This window comes from Humulus lupulus, chromosome 1, assembly GCF_963169125.1.
Source record: "Humulus lupulus chromosome 1, drHumLupu1.1, whole genome shotgun sequence".
NCBI classification, from domain to species: Eukaryota; Viridiplantae; Streptophyta; class Magnoliopsida; order Rosales; family Cannabaceae; genus Humulus; species Humulus lupulus.
This window is the reverse complement of record NC_084793.1, coordinates 159,335,827-159,345,405: the sequence shown is the minus strand read 5'-3', so window position 1 is coordinate 159,345,405 and position 9,579 is coordinate 159,335,827.

Genomic DNA, 9,579 nt, shown 5'->3' with positions numbered 1-9,579 from the left:
TTCGGGTTGGCTCTTTGGTATTCATTGTTTTTTTCGGGTTAGCTCTTTGTTCTTGAAGACAGAAAAGAAAGAAGAAGAAAAAAACCAAGAGGATCCGAGACTAAAAAAAAAAAAAAAAAGTCTGGAAACCCTTCTTAAAAATTTTTGTTCTATTCTTGTTCCCCATAGTCTAGAGGCCCTTTTGCCAAAACCCCACACAAGTGTTCCAAAAATCACCATTTTTCGCCACTTTTTCATCGGTTTTCGTTTGATTTGTTTGGTAGAATTGGCTGCTTGAACCTCCATATCACCGTTTCATTAGTTTTCAAAGGTCTTAAAGAAGAATACGAGTGGAAAAAGGCAGAGGTGTGAGCTTATTTGAGGGTAAAAGCCATCAAAGTTGAGTGAAACACGAGTGGAATTGAGTGACATTTTTTGAGTGAAAACACGTGAGGGAGTGTGGTGAGGTCTTTTTCTATAACTGTTCTAACCTTATTTTTGCAAATTTTCAATCATGTCACAAAATACAGAAAGAAATGCAGGCAATGACGCTCCACCACCTACAGTTCCAAATCTACAAATTGAAGCTTTAATGGGGAGATGAGGAGGATGTTGAGGGAGGAGTGTGAACAAATACATGAGAGGTTGGATAGGGTAGAAGAGGGAACACAACGGAGGCCACGGAGGAATAGGATGCACCAAAGGGAGGATGAGAATGAAGGGGATTTGGAAGGGGTAATTTCTGATGATGAGTTTGATAGGATGTCGGCGGGTAACCATAGGAGGTATGGCGGGGATAGAGAAGCTAGGAACCAGGTAGATAATTATTTGGGAAATATCAAGATGAGAATTCCAGCATTTCAGGGGAAGAGCGATACTGAAGCATACCTTGAGTGGGAGAAGAAGATGGAGCTAGTTTTTTATTGTCACAACTACTCCGACATGAAGAAGGTAAAACTTGCTGCCATTGAGTTTACTGATTATGCTATTGTTTGGTGGGATCAGTTGTGCATCAACAGGAGGAGGAGTGGAGATCGTCCTATTGACACATGGGAGGCAATGAAGAGGGTGATGAGGCGACGGTTTGTACCACCTCATTATTATCGAGATCTGTACCTTAAGTTGCAGGGTCTTCGTCAGGGCTACAGAAGTGTTGATGAGTATTACAAGGAGATGGAGATGGCTATGATTAGAGCCAATGTTGAAGAGGATCGGGAGGCAACCATGGCAAGGTTTTTGAATGGGTTGAACCGAGAGATTGCTAATCCAATTGAGCTACACCATTATGTGGAATTAGAAGATTTGGTGCATATGGCAATCAAAGTTGAGAGGCAGCTCAAGAGGGGTAGTACAAGTTCATATCCAAGACAAATCCCACAAAATTCAAGTGCAACACCTTGGCGGTCGAACTATCCAAAGAAGGAAGAAGACCAACCTACTTCATCCTTTACACCAAAACCAGCCACGACTCCTCAAGGTAAAACAGCCCCTACTTCGTCCGATTCTAGTGAGATAAAGTGTTTCAAATGTCAGGGGCGAGGACACATAGCTAGCCAATGTCCAAACAAGAGAGTTATGGTGATTCGAGAAAGTGGCGAGCTCGATTCTGAAGATGAAGATGATCTTGCTGACATGCCACCATTGGAAGATGCTTCTATCAATGATGAAGAGTATGGGCCAGAATCTGGTGAGATGCTTGCACTAGTCACACGACGAGCCTTGAATTTGCAAGCAAAAGAAGAGGAAGAAGAGGTGCAGCGGGAGAACATCTTTCACACTCGTTGTCATGTGAAAGACAAGGTATGTAGTGTGATTATTGATGGAGGTAGTTGTACTAACGTTGCTAGTTCTTCCATGGTTGAGAAGCTGGGGCTCCCAACGCTTAAACATCCTTGTCCATACAAGTTGCAGTGGTTGAATGATAGTGGTGAAGTGAGGGTTACAAAACAGGTGCTGGTATCATTTCGAATTGGCAAGTATGAGGATGAGGTATTGTGTGATGTGGTTACCATGCAAGCTGGACACCTCCTTCTAGGAAGGCCTTGGCTATTTGATCGCCGAGTCCAGCAGGATGGCTTCACCAACAAGTACTCATTCACGTTCCGTCAACGAACAATCACTCTAGCTCCATTGACGCCAAAGCAAGTATATGAAGACCAAGTGAGGTTGCAAAAATTGAGTGATAAAAAAATATTGAGTGAGCAAAAGAAGGAGAGTGAAAAGATGAATGAGAGTGAGAAAAAAGAGAGACAAAGAGAGAAAAGGGTTGAATCAAGTGAGCGAGAAAAGAAAGAGAAGAGTTCAATCAATGAGGGAAAATTAGAGAGAAAACAGAATAATTTTTATGCAAAAAAAAAAAGTGAGGTTAAGGAGGCTCTTTTAAACACTAACCAACTTGATGCTCACAAAGGTCGTCACAAGCAGGTTTTTGACCCCGGTGATTGGGTATGTGTACACATGAGGAAAGAGCGATTCCCAGCACAAAGACGTTCCAAATTGCTACCTCGAGGAGATGGTCCATTTCAAGTGCTAGAAAGGATCAATGACAAAGCCTACAGACTCGATTTACCAGGTGAGTATACTGTTAGTGCTACTTTTAATGTTTCTGATTTGAGTCCTTTTGATGCAGGTGAAGATTTGAGGACAAATCCTTCTCAAGAGGGGGGGAATGATGAGGACACCAAGACTAAAGATCCAAGTCTAGTTCCAGTTGGTCTGGTGACGAGGGCGCGAGCCAAAAGACTCAGTTTAGGAGTTTGATGAGTCTTATTGTATTTTGTCATCTTGTATTTTTTATTTAGTCTTTGTTTATTTTGTGAAAAGTCAAACACTTGACTTGTGTGCCAAAAGACTCAGTTTAGGAGTTTGATGAGTCTTATTGTATTTTGTCATCTTGTATTTTTTATTTAGTCTTTGTTTATTTTGTGAAAAGTCAAACACTTGACTTGTGTGAGTCCAAGAGTCCTTTTTCTTTATTTTTCGGTTTTTCATTAGGAAGACAAAAGGCTTGTCTTTATTTGTCGGTTTTCATTAGGAAGACAAAAGGTTGTCTTTAATTTTTGGTTTTTAGGAAGACAAAGGGGCTTGTCTTGATGTAATTTTTGGCTATATAAGGCCTTGAAAACATTTGGAAAAATCAGATTATGTTGAATGAAATTGTGAGTTTATTTCTTCTTGAGTTCTTGAAGAAACTTTTGAACTTATCAAGGAGATTCCTTGTGGCGTTCATCCTGACTTATCAAACGGATTCCATCCCCGTTTGTGGCGTCTTCCTCATACCAAGGTTCGTGCTTGGCTAAGCATTGGGTTGCGGTTCCATTCCAATCTCGTATGTTCTTGGTGGCTGTTCCATATTTGGTGTCGGGTTTCATCACAATGTTGGTGTGGTTCGTATCACAGGCCACCCTGGTCACTGTGCAAGTTGATCTGGAGGCACACCGGGCTAAGCTACTGGAGGCCAAGGCTACACAAGTCTCCTTGGGTGCTGCGAAGGTCGAGCTTGAGGAGTCCAAGGCTGCCCTTGTGGCAGAGAGGGCATCTTCCAACTCCTCCATGTAGGCCATGCTTTATCAATACTGGGCCTTCAACCAGGATGGTGATTTTTCCTTCCTGGCACCGGAGGTGTGGGAGCCCTTCCTCGAGAAGTTTAAGGCTCGACTTTAATAGGAGGGACCCTCTGAGACTGGGGAGACTTCCGCTGCAGCCGAGCAGGATGCCGAAGGGGTGACTTTGTCGGAGCAGCCTGAAGGGGCCTAGGACTTTTGATCCTTTTCTCTTTTTTATTTTTTATTTGTAATCTTCTACCATGAGGTTTTTTCGCCACGAGACAATTGGTTTCCCCAGATTTCACTTTAATCTATTTTTTACCTTTATTGTTACTCATTTTCAACGCATTTGGTAAGAACTTAGTTTCTGTTAGTGTTTTTATTGATATCTCATGCTTTTTTAGAAAAATATCGGTCAATCAATTTAAACTTAAGTTCTAAGTTCTAGGGCTTGGTCGTATCCAGGATATTAACTTTAAAAAGGAAAAACTTAGTTCGCGTTAATTCTTTATTGATATCTCGTGTTTTTTAAGAAAAACATCGATTAATCAATTTGAATCAACTTCTAAGTTTTAGGACCTGGTTGTATCCAGGACATTAACTTTAAAAACTTATTTCGCGTTAATCCTTTACTGATATCTCGTGATTTTTAAGAAAAACATCGATTAATCAATTTGAATCAACTTCTAAGTTTTAGGACCTGGTTGTATCCAAGACATTAACTTTAAAAACTTAGTTTGCGTTAATCCTTTATTGATATCTCGTGCTTTTTAAGATAAACATTGATTAATCAATTTGAATCAACTTCTATGTTTAGGACCTGGTTGTATCCAGGATATATGCCCCCCAAGTAATTAGGAAAGGACCTTTCGTGGTTACTTGAAACGTACCTCCCTATTTTTTTAACATTACATCCACAAGCATATACGACAACGCGAAAAAACTATCTCTCATTATTTAAAAAACAAAGGTGGGTTTTCTAATTAAGCCTTACAAAAAGTATTACTGATAATATTTCTTCAGGTGTATCGCGTTCCAAGTCCGTGGGACTGCTTCTCCATTAAGCCGAGCTAGCTTAAAGGTTCCTTCTTTCACGACCTCTGTTATTTGATAGGGCCCTTCCCAGTTTGGTCCCAACACTCCGTCCTTGGGATCCTTACTTGCTAAGAAGACTCTTCTGAGTACCAGGTCGCCTACGCTAAAGATGCGTTTCTTGACCTTTGAGTTGAAATAACGAGTGATCTTTTGTTGATAATGCGCGAGCTGCAGCTGTGAAGCTTCTCGTTTTTCGTCAATTAGGGGGAGGGACGCGCAGAGCAATTTTTCATTCCGGTCTTGGTCAAATGTCTGGACTCTATGCGAGGCTACCTTTACTTCAATAGAAAGGACGACCTCACTCCCAAAAGCCAGGGAGAAAGGAGTGTGACCCGTCGAAGTTCGGTGCGAGGTCTGGTATGCCCACAGTACCTGGGGGAGTTGTTCGGGCCAAACTCCCTTGGCTTCATCCAGTCTCTTCTTAAGGCTTGCTTTTAGCGTCTTGTTGACAGCCTCGACCTGCCCATTGGCATGGGGATAGGCCACGGAGGAGAAGCTTTTAACTATGTCGTGCCTCTCGCAGAATTCGGTGAAGAGATCACTATCGAACTGCGTTCCATTATCTGACACGATCCGAATCGGCAAACAATATTCTTGACCACGAAGTCGAGGACCCTCTTTGAAGTGATCGTCACCAGGGGCTCTGCTTCTGCCCATTTTGTGAAGTTGTCGATAGCCACCACTGCGTAGCGAACTCCTTCTTTTCCAGTGGGGAGGGCACCAACCAGGTCAATCCCCCAGACCGCGAATGGCCATGGGGACGAGATCATCTTCAGCTCGACCGGAGGAGCCCGGACCATTGTGGCGAATCGCTGACACTTGTTACATTTTTGGACGTAGGAAATTGAGTCCTTTGATAGAGTGGGCCAATAATACCCTTGCCTCAATATCTTAAAGGCCAGGTTTTGCCCCCCAGCGTGATCTCCGCAAAAGCCCTCAGGCTCCTCCTGCAAAATGGTCTTCACCTCGCTTGGCAGAACACACCATAGAAGAGGTAAAGAGAGGCTGATACGAACCCCACCAACAATTGTGGTGAAACCCGACACCAAATATGGCAGCCACAAAGAACACACGAATCTAGAATGATGAACCACGACCCAATGCTTAGCCAAGCACGAACCTTGGTATGAGGAAGACGCCACAAACGGTGATGGAATATCCGTTTGATAAGTCAGTTTGAACGCCACAAGGAAATCCCTTGATAAGTTCGAAAAAGTCTCTTCAAGAACTCAAGAAGAAAACCTCACAATATTTTATTTCATCAAAAATCTGCCATGCCAAACCGTTTACAAGGCCTAATATAGCTGAAAATTACATCAAAGACAAGCCCCTTTCTCTTCCTAATGAAAACCCTAACAAGCTCGAATAGAAAGACTCTTGGACTCTCACAAGTCAAATGTTTGACTTTCACAAAAAACAAAGACTAAATAAAAACGTGATTAAGTGACTGATTAAAATAAAAATACAAGATGCCAAAATCTAATAAGACTCATTACAAGAAGCTAAATATTGATCAAGCTCCTAAACTGAGTCTACTTTGATGAGCAGTACAAGTCTTTGTTCTCCTTCAGTGTTGACCACGGTCTCCTCCAGTTTTTAGGACTCTGTGGACTAGGTTGTTAAGTCCTTCTTTGAATCTCTTGGCTCACGCCCTCATCACCGGACCAACTGGAACTTGACTTGGATCTTTAGTCTTGGTGTCCTCATCAGAGGCCATGCCGGTACAATATCCTGTCTATCACTATATACCTCGGAGCCTGGTAAAGTACCCTCCTTGCGTCGTTTCGCTCCTCGTTTAACTTCCCTGCTGTGAGATACTCGAGGATGGGAGTCATCCAAGTCGGTCTGGTGTTGATCATCTCGACCTCCGCCCCAATTTCCTCTATGCTTGGTCTTTCCAAGAACTCTATCGGCACCAGCCCCAAAGTCTCTGCCTCCCCGGAGATGGCGAGCTTTGCCAGGGCGTCAGCGTTGGCATTCTGCTCCCGAGGTATCTACTCGATTAAGCCGTGCCCAAATGCGGATAGCTCTTTCTTTACCTTGGCCAGGTAAGCAGCCATCTTGGTTCCCTATGCTTGGTGTTCTCCTAACACTTGGTTTACCACGAGCTGGGAATCGCTGTAACACTGGACGGAGCTGGCCCTCAGCTCTTGGGCCACCCTTAGCCCAGCCAATAAAGCTTCGTATTAGGCCTCATTGTTGGACGCTTTGAATCCAAATCATAACGTCGAGTGGAATCGATATCCCTGGGGATATCAATATGATTCCAGCCCTGGAGCCGTTCTCGTGAGACGAGCCATCTACGAAGACTTTCCATGAGGCTTGAGCTGATTCTTCTATCGGGTCTTCTCGGAATCCTGTGCATTCTACCACAAAATCAGCCAGGGCTTGGCTTTTTATAGCAGTTCGCGGCACATACAGTATCTCAAATTGGTTGAGCTCGATAACCCACTTCAACAGACGTCCTAATGCTTCAGGTTTCTGCGAAACCTGCCTTAAAGGCTGATCGGTTATGACGTGTATTGAGTGGGACTGGAAATATGGTCTGAGCTTTTGGGAGGCCATAATAAGGCAGAAGGCCATCTTTTCCATCAATGGATATCGAGATTCAGCTTCGAGAAGCCTCTTGCTAATGTAATAGACTGGCTTTTGAGACCGGTCTTGATACGAACCACGCCAACAAGTGTGACGAGACCCGACACCAAATATGGAACAGCCACCAAGAACACACGAGATTGGAATGGAACCGCGACCCAATGCTTAGCCAAGCACGAACCTTGGTATGAGGAAGACGCCACAAACGGGGATGGAATCCGTTTGATAAGTCAGGATGAACGCCACAAGGAATCTCCTTGATAAGTTCAAAAGTTTCTTCAAGAACTCAAGAAGAAATAAACTCACAATTTCATTCAACATAATCTGATTTTTCACATTGTTTTGGCAGTCCTTATAAGGACGAAAATTACATGAAAACAAGACCCTTGGTCTTCCTAATGAAACCGAAAAATTAAGGACAGCCCCTTTGTCTTCCTAATGAAAACCGAAATAAAAGACAAGCCTTTTGTCTTCCTCATGAAAACCGAAAATTAAAGACAAAAGGACTATTGGACTCACACAAGTCAAATGTTTGACTTATCACAAATTAAACAAAGACTAAAAAACGTGACTAAAAATAAAAAGACTCATTAAGCTCCTAAACTCAGTCAACTTTGATGAGTAAGACAAGTCTTTGTTCTCCTTCAATGTTGACCACGGTCTCCTCTTGTTTTAGGACTTTGTGGACTAGGCTGTTAAGTTCTTCCTTGAATCTCTTGGCTCGTGCCCTCGTCACTGGACCAACTGGAACTTGACTTGATACTTGGGTCTTGGTGTCCTCATCATTCCCCCCCTCTTTAGAAGGATTTGACCTCAAATCGTCACCTGCATCAAAAGGACTCAAATCAGAAACATTAAAAGTAGCACTAACATTATACTCACCTGGTAAATCGAGTCTGTAGGCATTGTCATTGATCCTTTCAAGTACTTGAAATGGACCATCTCCTCGAGGTAGCAATTTTGAACGCCTTTGTGTTGGGAATCGCTCTTTCCTCATGTGTAACCATACCCAATCACCGGGCTCAAAAACCTGCTTATGACGACCCTTGTTAGCTTGCTTAATGTATTGTTCAGTCCTTCTCTCTATGTTGAGTCGCGCCCTCTCATGGATTTTCTTCACAAATTCTGCCTTCTTCTCGCCATCTAAATTCAAATGCTCAGAAACAGGTAAAGGTGATAAATCCAAAGGAGTTAGAGGATTAAAACCATAAACAATTTCAAATGGTGAAAATTTAGTAGCAGAATGCATTGAACGATTATAAGCAAACTCAACATGTGGCAAACAATCTTCCCAAGTCTTAATATTTTTACTTATGATAGCCCTCAACAAGGTGGATAGGGTCCTATTAACTACTTCTGTTTGACCATCGGTTTGAGGGTGACAAGTAGTAGAAAATAATAGTTTTGTCCCAAGTTTTCCCCACAATGTTTTCCAAAAATAGCTTAAGAACTTGGCATCCCTATCTGATACAATTGTTCTAGGCATACCATGTAATCTCACAATCTCCCTAAAGAACAAATCTGCAACGTTAGAGGCATCATCAGTTTTATGACAAGGAATAAAATGAGCCATCTTAGAAAATCTGTCTACAACCACAAAGATTGAATCCCTCCCACGCTTACTTCTAGGTAAACCCAACACAAAATCCATTGAAATGTCAACCCATGGTGAACTAGGGATAGGTAGGGGTGTGTAAAGGCCATTTGGCTGAACTCTTGATTTAGCTTGCCTACAAGTGACACACCTACCACAAATTCGCTCAACATCTCGTTTCATGTGGGGCCAAAAGAAGTGCTCTTGCAACACAGCTAGGGTCTTAGCAACTCCAAAATGTCCCATCAACCCTCCCCCGTGGGACTCTCTAACTAGCAAATCTCTCAAAGAACAATTAGGTACACACAACCTATGCTCCCTAAACAAGAAACCCTCATGCCTATAAAATTTTCCTTCAGCAGATTTTTCACAAACACCATAAATTTCCCCAAAATCATGGTCAGCAGAATACAGCTCCTTTATGTGTTCAAACCCAAGTAATTTAGCATCAAGAGTGGAGATTAGGGCATACCTGCGAGAAAGGGCATCAGCAACCACATTCTCTTTACCTTGTTTATAGCGAATGACATAAGGAAATGTCTCAATGAACTCAACCCATCTTGCATGTCTCTTGTTGAGCTTGTGTTGGCCTTTCAAATGTTTCAAGGATTCATGATCTGTGCGAATCACAAACTCCTTTGGCCACAAATAGTGCTGCCATGTTTCTAAAGCACGCACTAGTGCATACAATTCTTTGTCATAGGTGGGGTAATTGAGGGCAGCCCCACTTAGCTTTTCGCTAAAGTATGCAAGCGGTCTCCCATCCTGCAT